This window comes from Schistocerca nitens, chromosome 1 (genome assembly GCF_023898315.1).
Source record: "Schistocerca nitens isolate TAMUIC-IGC-003100 chromosome 1, iqSchNite1.1, whole genome shotgun sequence".
NCBI lineage: Eukaryota > Metazoa > Arthropoda > Insecta > Orthoptera > Acrididae > Schistocerca > Schistocerca nitens.
In genome coordinates this window covers 1,132,142,297-1,132,157,782 of record NC_064614.1, presented here as the reverse complement: position 1 = coordinate 1,132,157,782, position 15,486 = coordinate 1,132,142,297, and the positions used below count along the sequence as shown (strand labels likewise).

General features: G+C 43.3%; 1 non-coding gene across 1 annotated transcript; it reads right to left on the bottom strand.

Moving 5' to 3' along the window:
• Positions 1-12,596: 12,596 nt before the first annotated feature.
• Positions 12,597-12,671, bottom strand: Trnap-cgg (transfer RNA proline (anticodon CGG)). The gene has a single exon. It is a non-coding gene; the product is annotated as a tRNA-Pro (tRNA).
• Positions 12,672-15,486: the final 2,815 nt, after the last annotated feature.

Below are 15,486 nucleotides of genomic sequence, written 5' to 3'. Positions count from 1 at the left end.
GGTCGATGTCGGAGCCAACGTCGTACTGCATCAATAACTTCTTCATCATCCGCGTAGTGCGTCCCACGGATTGCGTCCTTCATTGGGCCAAACATATGGAAATCCGACGGTGCGAGATCGGGGCTGTAGGGTGCATGAGGAAGAACAGTCCACTGAAGTTTTGTGAGCTCCTCTCGGGTGCGAAGACTTGTGTGAGGTCTTGCGTTGTCATGAAGAAGGAGAAGTTCGTTCTGATTTTTGTGCCTACGAACACGCTGAAGTCGTTTCTTCAATTTCTGAAGAGTAGCACAATACACTTCAGAGTTGATCGTTTGACCATGGGGAAGGACATCGAACAGAATAACCCCTTCAGCGTCCCAGAAGACTGTAACCATGACTTTACCGGCTGAGGGTATGGCTTTAAACTTTTTCTTGGTAGGGGAGTGGGTGTGGCGCCACTCCATTGATTGCCGTTTTGTTTCAGGTTCGAAGTGATGAACCCATGTTTCATCGCCTGTAACAATCTTTGACAAGAAATTGTCACCCTCAGCCACATGACGAGCAAGCAATTCCGCACAGATGGTTCTCCTTTGCTCTTTATGGTGTTCGGTTAGACAACGAGGGACCCAGCGGGAACAAACCTTTGAATATCCCAACTGGTGAACAATTGTGACAGCACTACCAACAGAGATGTCAAGTTGAGCACTGAGTTGTTTGATGGTGATCCGTCGATCATCTCGAACGAGTGTGTTCGCACGCTCCGCCATTGCAGGCGTCACAGCTGTGCACGGCCGGCCCGCACGTGGGAGATCAGACAGTCTTGCTTGACCTTGCGGCGATGATGACACACGCTTTGCCCAACGACTCACCGTGCTTTTGTCCACTGCCAGATCACCGTAGGCATTCTGCAAGCGCCTATGAATATCTGAGATGCCCTGGTTTTCCGCCAAAAGAAACTCGATCACTGCCCGTTGTTTGCAACGCACATCCGTTACAGACGCCATTTTAACAGCTCCGTACAGCGCTGCCACCTGTCGGAAGTCAATGAAACTATACGAGACGAAGCGGGAATGTTTGAAAATATTCCACATGAAATTTCCGGTTTTTTCAACCAAAATTGGCCGAGAAAAAAAATGTGTTGCATTACTTATTGAACTGCCCTCGTAAATTCCCAACCTTCACTCAGTCCAAACTCGCCACTTTCATGAATGATGAAATGATGAGGACAACACGCAGTCATCTCGAGGCAGGTGAAAATCCCTGACCCCGCCGGGAATCGAACCCGGGACCCCATGCTCGGGAAGCGAGAACGCGACCACGAGACCACGAGCTACGGACGCCATAGGATAGATGAACCTCATTTTTCTCTGACACGTGAGGTGAACACACAGACTTTCCGAGTGTGGCGATCTTCACCTCCAGTCACTGTGCATGAAGTTTTTTTGTATGATGAATGTGTCTCCGTATGGTGTGGCTACGTTCATCATTGGCAAACTCTTTTTTTTTTTTTTTTTTTTTTGATCAGGTTGGCGCTCAAGCACCAGAGACGCGCAGTGTGACTGGCCAACGTTACTACGATATGCTTCGCCAGTATGTCATACCCGCCCTAGAGAGAAGAGACACGTTGAACTCAACAGTTTTCATGTAAGATGGGCCCCATCGCACATTGCTCGTGTGGTTCACCTGCTTCTCCGAAACACATTTGGAAACGGTCGAATTGTCAGCCGATTGTTTCCAGATGGTTGGCTGGCACGATTACCTGATCTCACCCCCTGTGATTTCTGGTTGTGGGGCTACCAGAAGCACAGGGTTTACCAGGGGAATATTCACACATTTGCTGATCTGAAGCGCAGCATGTCAAGAGAGGTAGTCAGCATACCTACGGATATGCTTCGTTCTACTGTGCAGAATGCAATCTTGCGCTTTCAGAGTCTATCGGACACTGATGGGCGCCATATTGAGCCCCTTTTCTAGCAGTAATGGCACCGGTATGTAATGGCATGATGTACCGTAGCAGCACGTTTTTTAAGTGTTCCAGTCGAATTGATTCTGCATTATTTCTCTTCCCCATATCCTTGACATTAATCCTACCAAGTTTCCCGAGACTGAAAATCGGTAGAATGTTGGGATAACAAAATGACGTCACGTTTGCGGGAAGCCTTGTGAAACGAGTGTCGCCCAACAATCACTAGTGATCCCATAGATTACCTACAATCAGATGTCAGAGATTTTAGGTTATCGTTCATGTCACACTAAGTAAATTTCTCATAAGGGAGTTGTTTTGGAGAGCAATGAAGTGTGACGGGTGCAGTGTTGTGTGATGTAGAGAACTTTATTTCAACGAGAACTGCCAAGCCTACAGCATTTAAGTAAGTACACACACACAGATCCTAAGGCTGTAGTAGAGAAGTAGTTTTCGTGACAACAGCTGTAAAACAATCCTATAGAATCGAACGAAATCGGTCAGTAAGCAAATATTTTAACGGTTTAAATGAATTGCAAATTAACTGGTAATCTGTCACATACCAAGCGCATCGTCGGAGCAATTGTTCCCATTGTTTTCCGTGTGTGCTGGCATTTGCAGTTGCAGAGATAGACAGATCGATAGGGCAACTGGTGCTCGGTAATATGTTATGTTTATGCAAATTTTTAGTTGGTATAACTAAATATTTTTTTATACTTCTACAACAACCGCTTCGAATGAGTCCCATCGAGAGATGAAACACGCGCCATTGTGTATTCGTGGCTTTTGAAGGAAGGAAAGAAAATTGTGCGCGAGATAATTGGAGATAGAGATCCCCATCATAATCACGCTTCACTATCTTTTTTTATTATAAATAAACAGAATAAACTGCCCGATAATCCCAAGACAGGTAAAGGCATTGACAAGCGACTATTGCTATCGACCAACACAACCGACTTAAATATGAATGACAATGGAATAGCATTGGTCGGAAATAGTCGAGCCAAGCGAGGGCTTATTGCTGTTTTTGCCATATTACGTTTCATATTTAATTACCGCAGACAGCCTTGAGAATCACAATGGGCACTGTGTGATATGCAAGACAGGAGGTGTGACCATCACGACGTGCTAAGAGAATTGTGGTCGAAAGTTAACTGGCGACGTAGGTGTGGGATACTAATCGTAGGTTAGAAAAAAAGGCGCGGTATTGTGTGATCAAAATTATTGTATACATGACAAAATTTTATGAAAAACAAGTACAAGAAAATGACGCAAAGTGCAAGCTCAAGTTTGTCAAAAAGATGTCTGGTAACTGTACTAACGTGAAGTTTGGAACATCGTACTACGCGCATCCACGCTACGTGAGTAGTAATCTGTATGCAACTCATTATTTTTAGTTACGTGCCTGTATACCATTTGTGTAAAAGAAAGTCATAAAATTTTCTCCATTGGAAATACGCAGCATTGACACCGTAATTCTCAACGTCAGTTGTGTCGATTGTGTTTACTGGCTAGTGAAACGTAACATATAATTTGACTATTACATCGACATTGTAATGTTTTTCAGGCTCAATATTTTCTTTACAGTTATTTTTGTTTACTGCTTGTATTCGACAACTTGCCAAGCTAGAGCTCCCATACAATACGAGTTTGCGGGAGGGGGGGGGGGGGGGGGGGGGGCGGAGGGGTGAACCGGGGGTGTATAAAGTATTTTAAATATTTTGAAAGACGAAAGGCGACATATAAGTAGCCACAATAAAGTTCCGGTTCGAACCCTGTTAAAAACCTGCCTAATCGTTTAAAATCATTTTCTTGGAAGAAACACTCCCGACTACACTATATTTTTTCCTTACCCAAAGAGTTAGGGGGGTTGGGGTTGGGGTCGCAGCCCCCTTATCCCCAGGTATGGGCGCCCTTGTTGTCGGGCCTTAGACAGACACTTTTTGGATGTAGTCCGCATTAGTCCAAAGTTTGATGTTGTGAAGGACCTCGTCAGATAAGACATCGAGTATAGCTTTCATCGACCAAGAGAAGGTAAAGTATGGTAGTGTTAGTTTCTTGATTAGCGTAGCTGTGTCGAACACCAACGCAACTTTTTCAATTTTCTTAGTAAGGCTAAAACGAGAAAAAACAGCACAGTCGCTCTCTTTACTATATGACCGAATGTGATAGCTAGAAATCTATAGACTGTTCATTTTATAACTACAGCTAACCATGTGTGTAGCGTAGGCTACCCAAGTGTTAAACGTAGACACTCCTCTGGTGCAATCGTCTCTTTGAAATCGTGCCATTTCGTAATAACGTGCTGAATGGTTGCAGAAACATACTGAAATACTTCCTTGATCAACGCGACCTACCCCAGTTCTTCATGCGGGTGGTGAAATTCACCTAGTCTACTTCATTTGTTTGACATAGGACTGACGTAGTACTCGCTGCAATTTAGCAGAATTCTTCGTCTTATGACGTATGCAATTTCTAGAAAGTACGGCTCATTGTTCAACTGTTAATCAAGCAATTCACTTGCCTGGCGGCTGGAAATGTGTTGGACGTTTCTAGGCTTTAGTGGGGGAGTTTAAGGGATCTGCCAATTAGGCAGATAAACGCTTTGGACAAGTAAGGTCCCACTGGACCGTCAGGCTTAACAACTGTTATGCCCGGTTCGGTCTTTTAGATCTGTCGGTATTTTCACACCTGTTTATTTAGGGTTCCAACACTTGCAGTATTAACCTCGCTTTCTTCTTGGCATGCAAATACGTCCATCCTTTTCGCTGTCTTCTATGGTACCTTCATCTTTTGTACAGGTTACTGTGCTACCAGCCAAGGCTGTCAGTTAAAGTTTGATTTAACGCAGTTGGCATCTGATGTTTAGGCTGGTCGTCCGCTAGAAGCAGCTATGAAAACAAGAGATTGCAAGCTCATTACTGCTTGGCACTATTGCGATGCAGACTTCAGATATCTGGTGCATGGACTTCTATGTGCTGGAGATGTGAGGCCTGCATCATGGTCCAGTGTCATAATTTCCAACACCTTCTTTGATGAGGATTGTCTTCTGTTTTTGTTTTTATTTCTTGATATTTGTTGTATTAAGCATAATAAACATGTTTTCTTACCCTGTTTCTGTCTTCAAAAAAATGGTTCAAATGGCTCTGAGCACTATGGGACTCAACTGCTGAGGTCATAAGTCCCATAGAACTTAGAACTACTTAAACCTAACTAACCTAAGGCCATCACACACATCCATGCCCGAGGCAGGATTCGAACCTGCGACCGTAGCAGTCGCGCGGCTCCGTTGTGTCTTCACTTTCTTGTGTTTTGTGTCACCATTACTGTGTCAGGAAATCATTTCAGACCATACACTGCCATGGGTTGTTCCATTATTTAGGTATACTCTGTCTCCCCAGAAATTTTGTTAACGCTGTGTTGAAACACCCTATATAAATGTTATTAATATATCACAATAGATCAGTGCATTTGTAAAATTAACCTGCGTGGAAGCAGTATAACGTTAGCTGCCAGATTAGTGTACTCTGATGCATGCACACGAATTGGCGGGCGTTTGTTGGTAATAAGCATATTGTTAAAAGAAAAATGTTTACAGTCAGACTTCATCAGTCGCGAGTTGGGGTGGCAGTCACTGAAACAAAGGCGGTTTTCTTTGCAGCGAGATCTATTTACGAAATTTCAATCACCAGCTTTCTCTTCCGAATGCGAAAATATTTTGTTGACACCTTCCTACTTAGGGAGAAATGATCATCATAATAAAATAATACAAATCAGAGCACGAACGGAAAGATTTAGGTGTTCCTTTTTCCCACCCGCCATTCGAGAGTGGAATGTTAGAGAAGTAGTATGAAAATGGTTCGATGAACCCTCTGCCAGGTACTTAAGTGTGAATTGCAGAGTAACCATGTAGATGTAGATGGTTGGGCACTGCTGCCACCGCCGTCGGTGCCTCCCACTGCACTTACATACAGACTGTAAATGACAGTGAGTATGGAATCGAACTATAAATATTACAATCGCCTGATGGGTGGGGTCCAAGCCTGCATGCCGTTGGTGCCCTGGGATCCATCCGCTTGTACGCAAAAACGCGTAATTTCACTGGCCCACAGGAGGGAGGGTAAGAGGGAGAGTGGAGAAAAGTCTGGAAACAATGACATTTACATAGTGCTGGATGCTGGCGTCAGCGATTCTGAGAAAGCTGATGCTGATGATATTATTTACAGGAATGCTGATCCTGATGTCAGTGATTTTCTGCCTAGAACCCACAGTAATCCTCTACTTATGCTGTCGATAGACGGAAGATTTTCTCTATCAGACTGGTCCTCACTAACCTGGAATTTATTACTAGATCTACACCATTTACCAGTCATGACTAGACAGTGTGCCAAAATTACATTCATTACCATATGACGTGTAGAAGTAATTTACAACAATTTTCTTGATATAGCAGGTAAGGACGATTACTTACAACAAGAACTTATCAAGCAGATGAAATCAATATTATTTTATCCAGTCATTTGATTTGCTGTTTAAATTTCTATAACAGTGTGATGGGGGCTATTTCAAGGCCTGTGCAATTTTCCTGCTGAACTACCCTAGCGGCAGACATTACACTTCTCGAGGCAGTGTGTTGGACACTTTTAGAGCAACCATTGGAGACTATCTTGTGTTCCAAACAGTAGATAGACTGGAATTTATATGTTGCTCTTGTTTCAGGTGTCATAATGGTGTGTATCCTGCCTCATGCTAATAGAAACAAGCTTAACCAGAACTTTGAGAATTCAAAAGAAATTTTAGGTAAGATCGCAATGTGATGTTAACACAGATCGGATGTTCCATCTTTTCTGTCCCCAGGTTCGTGCCATGGTACCCAGATTCGCGGTCCTGCTGTGGCTGGCAGCGTTTTTTCTCTGCCTATGCTGGCTCCACTGTGCCTCCGTAAGTACTTGACGTTTTACGTCGTATACTGCCGAAACAAGGCCCCAGGGGTAGACAACATTCCATTAGAACTACTGACAGCCGTGGGAGAGCCAGTCCTGACAAATCTCTACCATCTGGTGAGCAAAATGTATGAGACAGGCGAAATACCCTCAGACTCCAAGAAGAATATAATAATTCCAATCTCAAAGGAAGCAGGTGTTGACAGATGTGAAAATTACCGAACTATCAGTTTAATAAGTCACGGCTGCAAAATACTAACTGGAATTCTTTACAGACGAATGGAAAAACTGGTAGAAGCCCACCTCGGGGAAGATCAGTTTGGATTCTGTAGAAATGTTGGAACACGTGAGGCAATACTGACCCTACGGCTTATCTTAGAAGCTAGATTAAGAAAAGGCAAACCTACGTTTCTAGCATTTGTAGACTTAGAGAAAGCTTTTGACAATGTTGACTGGAATACTCTCTTCAAATTCTGAAGGTGGCAGGGGTAAAATACAGGGACCGAAAGGCTATTTACAATTTGTACAGAAACCAGATGGCAGTTATAAGAGTCGAGGGACATGAAAGGGAACCAGTGGTTGGGAAGGGAGTGAGACAGGGTTATAGCCTCTCTCCGATGTTATTCAATCTGTATATTGAGCAAGCAGTGAAGGAAACAAAAGAAAAGTTCGGAGTAGGAGTTAAAATCCACGGAGAAGATATAAAAACTTTGAGGTTCGCCGATGACATTGTAATTCTGTCAGAGACAGCAAAGGACTTGGAAGAGCAGTTGAACGGAATGGACAGTGTCTTGAAAGGAGGATATAAGATGAACATCAACAAAAGCAAAACGAGGATAATGGAATGTAGTCGAATTAAGTCGAGTGATGCTGAGGGAATTAGATTAGGAAATGAGACACTTAAAGTAGTAAAGGAGTGTTGCTATTTGGAGAGCAAAGTAACTGATGATGGTCGAAGTAGAGAGGATACAAAATGTAGACTGGCAATGGCAAGGAAAGCGGTTCTGAAGAAGAGGAATTTGTTAACATCGAGTATAGATTTGAGTGTCAGGAAGTCGTTTCTGAAAGTATTTGTCTGGAGTGTAGCCATGTATGGAAATGAAACATGGTCGATAAATAGTTTGGAGAAGAAGACAATACAAAATTTCGAAATGTGGTGCTACAGAAGAATGCTGAAGATTAGATGGGTAGCCGGCCGTTGTGGCCGTGCGGTTCTAGGCGCTTCAGTCCGGAATCGTGGTGCTGCTACGGTTGCAGGTTCGAATCCTGCCTCGGGCATGGATGCGTGTGATGTCCTTAGGTTAGTTAGGCTTAAGTAGTTGTAAGTTCTAGGGGACTGATGACCTTAGAAGTTAAGTCCCATAGTGCTCATAGGCATTTGCATTAGATGGGTAGATCACATAACTAATGAGGAGGTACTGAATAGTATTGGGGAGAAGAAGAGTTTGTGGCACAACTTGACTAGAAGAAGGCATCGGTTGGCAGGACATGTTCTGAGGCATCAAGGGATCACCAATTTAGTATTGGAGGGCAGCGTGGAGGGTAAAAATCGTAGAGGGAGACCTAGAGATGAATACACTAAGCAGATGCAGAAGGATATAGGCTGCAGTACGTACTGGGAGATGAAGCAGCTTGCACAGGATAGAGTAGCATAGAGAGCTGCATCAAACCAGTCTCAGGACTGAAGACCATAACAACAACTGTGCTCAAGTCACAGAGCGACCGATGACCAAGCAGTCTGTTCCCTTTCCCCCCTTTTAAACCAACCACCCAACCACGTCAGAGACTGAGTGGTAGAGAATGGGCTGCAGTGCAATTACAAAGTCTGAGGGTAAGTAAAAAAAGTATCTACACATTTTCCTATCTTTCCTATTTCTCAACCCACTTCATTCAGTGTTACACATGCTTTCAAATACCCTCTCAAAAAGTTTTTTGGTTGAAGTTCATATATTCTGTAAGGGAATCCCTCATAATATTCTCAATAAATCACAGATCGGATTTCAGAAAAGTTACTCGACTGAGAATGTCATTTACACGTTCAGTCACCAAATTTTAGAAACATTAAATAACAAAATAATACGACCGTAATCCCAAAAGTAAGGTCTCCTATTTTTTGTAAGTACATAGATTTGTTTAATTCTGCAATGGTTTACATCAGTTTACAGCTTGAACATTTAGTTATTTTTCGACATAATCGCCATTTCTGTCGATGCATTTTTGTAGACGCTGTGGCAGTTTTTGTATGCCCATATCATACCAGCTCGCCGCCATGCTGTTCAGAAAGTTATGAACCTCTTCTTTCATCTCGTCGTCGGAGCTGAATAGCTTTCCGGCCAAATGTTCTTTTAACTTAGGGAACAGGGAATAGTTACTGAGCGCCAAGTCAGGACTATAGGGTGGGTAGATGATTATGTTACACTGAAACTGTTGCAGGAGAGCAACGGTTTGGCGAGCGATGTTTGGGTGAGCGTTGTCATGAAGAATGTGTACACCCTTGCTGAACATTCCTCTTCTCCGGTTCTGAATTGCCCTTTTGAGTTTTTTCAGAGTCTCACAGTACCTGTCAGCGTTAATTGTGGTCCCAGTGGGCATAAAGTCGACCAACAATACCCCTTTCCGACCCCAAAAAACGGTTGTCATGCTTGTATCGGCAGACTGTGTTTGTTTGAATTTCCGCGGCTTTGGCGGAGAAGGATGCCGCCACTGGCGTGATTGTTGCTTGGACTCAGGTGTAAAGTGGTATGCCCAGGTTTCGTCACCCGTAACAATTGAGTCCAGAAAGTTGTCCTGTTCGGCGGTGAAGAAATGCGCGGGAAGCATCAACTCGTTGCCGCATGTGGTCCTCAGTCAGCATGCGTGGCACCCATCTTGCGCACACCTTCCGGTAGTTCAATGTTTCCGTTAAAATTCTGTGAACGGTGCTTCGGGAAACCTCAGGAACCAACGTGCAGAGATCATCCAACGTGATCCGCCGATCTTCACGCATGCTTTGCTCAACATTCAACACTGTCCCCTCAGAAACTGACGGTCTCCCGCTCCTTTGTTCGTCGTGAATTTCGGTCCGACCAACTGCAAACTCTGTATACCACTTACGAACATTTTTGACATCCATGCACGACTCACCATACACTTCCGTCAACTAGCGATGGATTTCCATCGGCGCAGTGCCCTTTGCGTTCAAAAACGGAATAACTGCGCGCAATTCGCACTTGGTGGTAACATGCAACGGTAGTTCGATTGCTCGATTCTCAACGCTGCCAAGTCAAGACTGAGCGCTTCAGCGCGGCGTGCACATATTTACACATAGCGCGTGAAGCATTCTTCATAACAGTGTGACCACCTGCCACACAGAGTTCTGTACTTATAAAAAAAAATAGGAGATCTTACTTTTGGGATTACCCTCGTACCATGTGGTACTTTCTGTGACTTACCTAACGCTTCTGACTCTAAATCACAGCATTCTCCAAGATAAAGTGAGATTTTATGGAACTTAAGGTATACCCAACCAATGCATAATGTCATGTCTAACCAAAAGAATCCAGAGAGTTGTACTTAATAATTCAACCAATTCTGACTGTGGAGAACATAGTTATGAGGTTCCACAATAATCAATTTTAGGTCCACTATTGTTTCTCGTATAATTATGTAAACGACCTTCTGTCTAGTATGTAAGACACAGAATAAGTTCTTTCTGGGCGTGACACTAGTAATCAATCAGAAATACTACATGCAGCAACATAAGAAATGCTAAGTAATGCTCTTGAAAGTATTATTGAATGGTTTTTTGAATTTAAAAACTGCGGGTGCATACTGTTTTAATAAACTGGATTTTAATACGTGGAACCGTTGCTGTTGTGCAGCTGTGTTTAAAATACTGAAATTCCTGCCCGCTGAGGTATCAAAAGCTGCAACCAGGTACATGGACATCAAATTTAAAATACTGAAACTGGATTAAGTCCACTACATAAACATGAGCTTATTTTGTCTACTCACATAAGAGAACTGGACAGGAAATGGTGTTTAGGTATAGTCTGTAAATTGAAAAGCGAGTAGCGCTCGCGGTGAGGAAAGCTGCCTTTCCTGGAAGAACACCACAGCTGCCGTGCAGCATGACTAAGAATCAATTTGACCTATAGTGGTTCTAGAACAGTGTGCAGAGATTTATATAGATTCTGCCCACAAGCGTTTCTTGTATTTGTATTATTAATTAGGTCTGTGTTCCATGTAGTTCACTCTCAGCACCATGCAGGGGGACACTCCATACAAAAAATTTTATCAGCATTTTCCTCAAATCTTTGTCCATACTGCAGCAGAAAATTCTCCTTTTCTAATAAAATGCCACTTTTGGCATAGCCATTCAGGTTTTAATTTCTGCGCTGCTCTTCCAGTCGGTTTCTATCCTGCTTCTGAGGTATTTAGAGCTTTGCACATGTTCTAATACTTCTCCGTTCAGCATTATCTTTACCTTTTTATTTCCTCCTCGTCCCGTTACTTTTGTTTTCTGGTACTGATTTTCATTGCATAAATCTTTCCTTTAGCATCAGTGGTATTCACTGTATCCTGTAATTCTTTTTCACCTGTTTGCTACTGGAACCATATTGCCAGCAAACCTCAAACACCCTATTCTTCTTCCCAAAACTCGCAAGAGTCCTGTTGCATCTCTTGTGCCCGTATTCCGTCTAAAAGCAAATTACAATGAAATGAATACCCTTAGCTGCATACAGGTGTTGATATAAGTCAACGGGGACAGTTGTAAATGTGTGGCCCGACCGGGACTCGAACGCGGGCTCTCCTGCTTACATGGCATCCGCTCTGTCCTTTTTTTTTTTTTCATCTGCTCGGGGCGGACGTCGTAAGACACCCGTTTAAGTTCGTTCGTTGTTGATCGATTAACTCATTTTTTTTATTACAGATGGCAGCTAATCCTCTGACCGAACACGCTGAGCTACCGTGCCGGCATCCATCTGAGCCATCGAGGGCACAGAGGATATTGTGACTGCAGGGACTTATCTCTGGCACGCCTCCCGTGAGACCCACATTCGCAACTTAATGTCCCGCACTATATTCCTAGTGCCCCTGCCCATCATACTCATTACTAGCGGCTTTACCGCCGACTCCCGTAAGAGTTCGGGCACTGTTTGTGCATCCGCACAGATGAAGATGGTCAAATGGCCGGTGAGTCTTAACTATATATATGAAGATGGTATCTGTTCTTTTGGACATGTCCAAAAGAACAGATACCATCTTCATTCATATGTAAAAGCAAACTGCTGTTCATACAGATTATCGCCCATTGCCTTTCCCAGTCTTTTATTAAAAATTCTTACCACAACTATGCCTGCATGTGGAAAAGGCTAATTGTCCTGAGCTCACTGTATTTATTTGTTCCTTGTTTCTTTGGTATTGGAATCTATCCTTATTAGAAAGTCCTCTGGACATACACCGCTGTCATAGATTTTGTAACTGAACCTCAATATTTCTCTTACTTGTACACAACACTTTCTTAAGCAGCCTGTGGTGTTCTTTGTGGTTCAAGCTATCGCCATACCAAATGTCATCGAAATCGGTTCAGCGGTATAATCATGAGAATGTAAGAGACAGAGTTACTTTCGTATATGTATAAGATTGGTGAGGATAAAATTTTAGAATGAGATTTTCACTCTGCAGCGGAGTGTGCGCTGATATGAAACTTCCTGGCAGATTAAAACTGTGTGCCCGACCGAGACTCGAACTCGGGACCTTTGCCTTCCGCGGGCAAGTGCTCTACCAACTGAGCTACCGAAGCACGACGCGCGCCCGGTACTCACAGCTTTACTTCTGCCAGTACCTCGTCTCCTACCTTCCAAAGGTCCCGAGTTCGAGTCTCGGTCGGGCACACAGTTTTAATCTGCCAGGAAGTTTCATATCAGCGCACACTCCGCTGCAGAGTGAAAATCTCATTCTGGAAACATCCCCCAGGCTGTGGCTAAGCCATGTCTCCGCAATATCCTTTATTTCAGGAGTGCTAGTTCTGCAAGGTTCGCAGGAGAGCTTCTGTAAAGTTTGGAAGGTAGGAGACGATGTACTGGCAGAAGTAATGCTGTGAGTACCGTGCGCGAGTCGTGCTTCGGTAGCTCAGTTGGTAGAGCACTTGCCCGCGAAAGGCAAAGGTCCCGAGTTCGAGTCTCGGTCGGGCACACAGTTTTAATCTGCCAGGAAGTTTTGATAAAATTTTAAATTACGAAATCTTCTTTTACGTGATGCGATTTTGATGAAAGCCTACATGTTGCTCCAAGCTACTCTCAAGTTCCATGTGAAAATCCCACGAAAATTCGTCTAACAGTTTTGGCTATAGCGTGTTCAAACATACAAACAGACAGATACGACGATTTTAGATAATCATGCTATTTTTTTTTCGGTATAATAATGTCGTGTGGATAGGGTCTCACGTCGGGTAGACCGTTCGCCTGGTGCAAGTCTTTCGATTTGACGCCACTTCGGCGACTTGCGCGTCGATGGGGATGAAATGATGATGGTTAGGACAACACAACACCCAGCCGGGAATCGAACCCGGGCCCTTAGGATTGACATTCAGTCACGCTGACCACTCAGCTACCGGGGGCGGACTTTTTTTCGGTGATACGATTGTGATGAAATAAATCCCATACGTTGCCCCAAACTGCGCTCAAGTTACCTGTAAAAAATGTATCAAAATTGGTTCGAACATGGAAGAGACAGACATGATGGTTCAACCCGTTTATCAGTATAGACATGGGCAGTTTTTTCAGTGTTTAGTGGTTGAAACAAACCGATTTTGCCACTGTCGTTTTGTTTCGTCTCCTGTCACATCAGTATAGCCTTACGCTGTGCAGATGGAAAACTCAGTTCAGTCATTGTTGCCATGGCGCCTTCTGCTTGGAGCAACGCACTAATTCACGTTGTATTTGGTACAGATTGAGAGAAAATTACAGTACACTACTGAACCATGTTTGTAAGTACAGTTTCATTCTGTTCCAAAGATTCTGTGAATGAACATGTCTGGACCTTTGTGACATACACTTTTAGCGAATGTGAATGAAGATAACTAAGATCAAGGAAAGTCCTAAATGCATATGAGGCTGCAGTATAAAAATTGCAGCAATTTACAACAAATAACAGAAGATGTTTGATAATTAGTAATTGAGTAACTAGTATCACATTTGATATTGTACGAGTTACAAATTTATATTCTAAGTAGTATATTTGTTCTGACAAAACAAAAAAGAATTAATCCTTTGTTTAGGAATAAAAACTGAGACTGAAATTTAGTATTAAATATTAGATGATACATCAGAAATACATTAAGATACAATTAAAATTATGTTCCAGTTTTCTTTGGTAATTGATGAAGAATAACGAAATTTAAGGAATACATTCGTCTCGGTACAATATTTAAGTGATTAACATGGCCAGATAACATGTTAATGTACGCCCAAGGTAAGCCATTCCAAATGTGAAATACATTGATAACCGTTGTGACTGCCAGAGTATTAAATGCAGGCATGCGGACGTGCATGCATTGTGTTGTAAAGGTGCTGGATGGCAGTTTATGGGATGGAGTTTCATGCCTGTTGCACTTGTTCAGTCAGTACAGGGACGGTTAATGCTGCTGTAGAAGACGCTGGAGTCGTCATCTGATGACGTCCCATATGTGCTCGACTGGAGACTGATGTAATGACCTAGCAGGCCAAGACAATGTGTCGACAGTCTGTAGAGCATGTTAGGTTACAATAGCGGTATGTGGGCGAGTGTTATCCTGCTGGAAAACACTCCTGGAGTCCTTATCATGAACAGCAGCACAGCAGTTGAACCACCAGATTGACGTACAAATTTGAGTCAAGGTGCGTAGGAAAATTACGAGAGTGCTCTTGCTCTCATACGAAATAGCACTCCAGACCATAACTCCAGATGTAGGTACTGAGTTTCCAGCACACAAACAGGTTGCTTGCAGGTCCTCAGCTGTCCTCTTCTTCCAACCAACACACGGCCGTCAGTGGCACCGATACCGAAGAAGCTTTCATAAAAAAAAAACACACTTCCACTCCATCCTCTAATGAGGTCTCACTTGACACCGCTGATGTCGCAAATGCCGGTGGTTTAGCGTCAGTGAAATGGACGCTACAGTCATCTGGCTCGGATCTGTCTTTGAAGTAACCGATTTGTAACAGTCGTTGCTGCAGAAGCGTTAAGGTGCGTCAGAGCCGTACGCCAAACACGATGGTCTTCCCTCTAAGTTGTGCCGCATGGCCATCCGGAGCCCAGTCTTCTTGCGAAACGTACATTCTCGTGACCATTGCTGCCAACATTCCTGCACGTTGTCAGTGGCGGCTAGTGTGTATACATCCTGGGTGTTCACAAATTTTTAGATTCAGATAAATGTCAGAGCTTGAAATTAATAGCATCTGCTGTATAACAATTATGCTTATCAAGAAATTTATTCAACTTCAGCCAATGCCAATAACAACATTAATAATACACTACTGGCCATTAAAATTGCTACACCACGAAGATGACGTGCTACAGACGCGAAATTTAACCGACAGCAAGAAGATGCTGTGATATGCAAATGATTAGCTTTTCAGA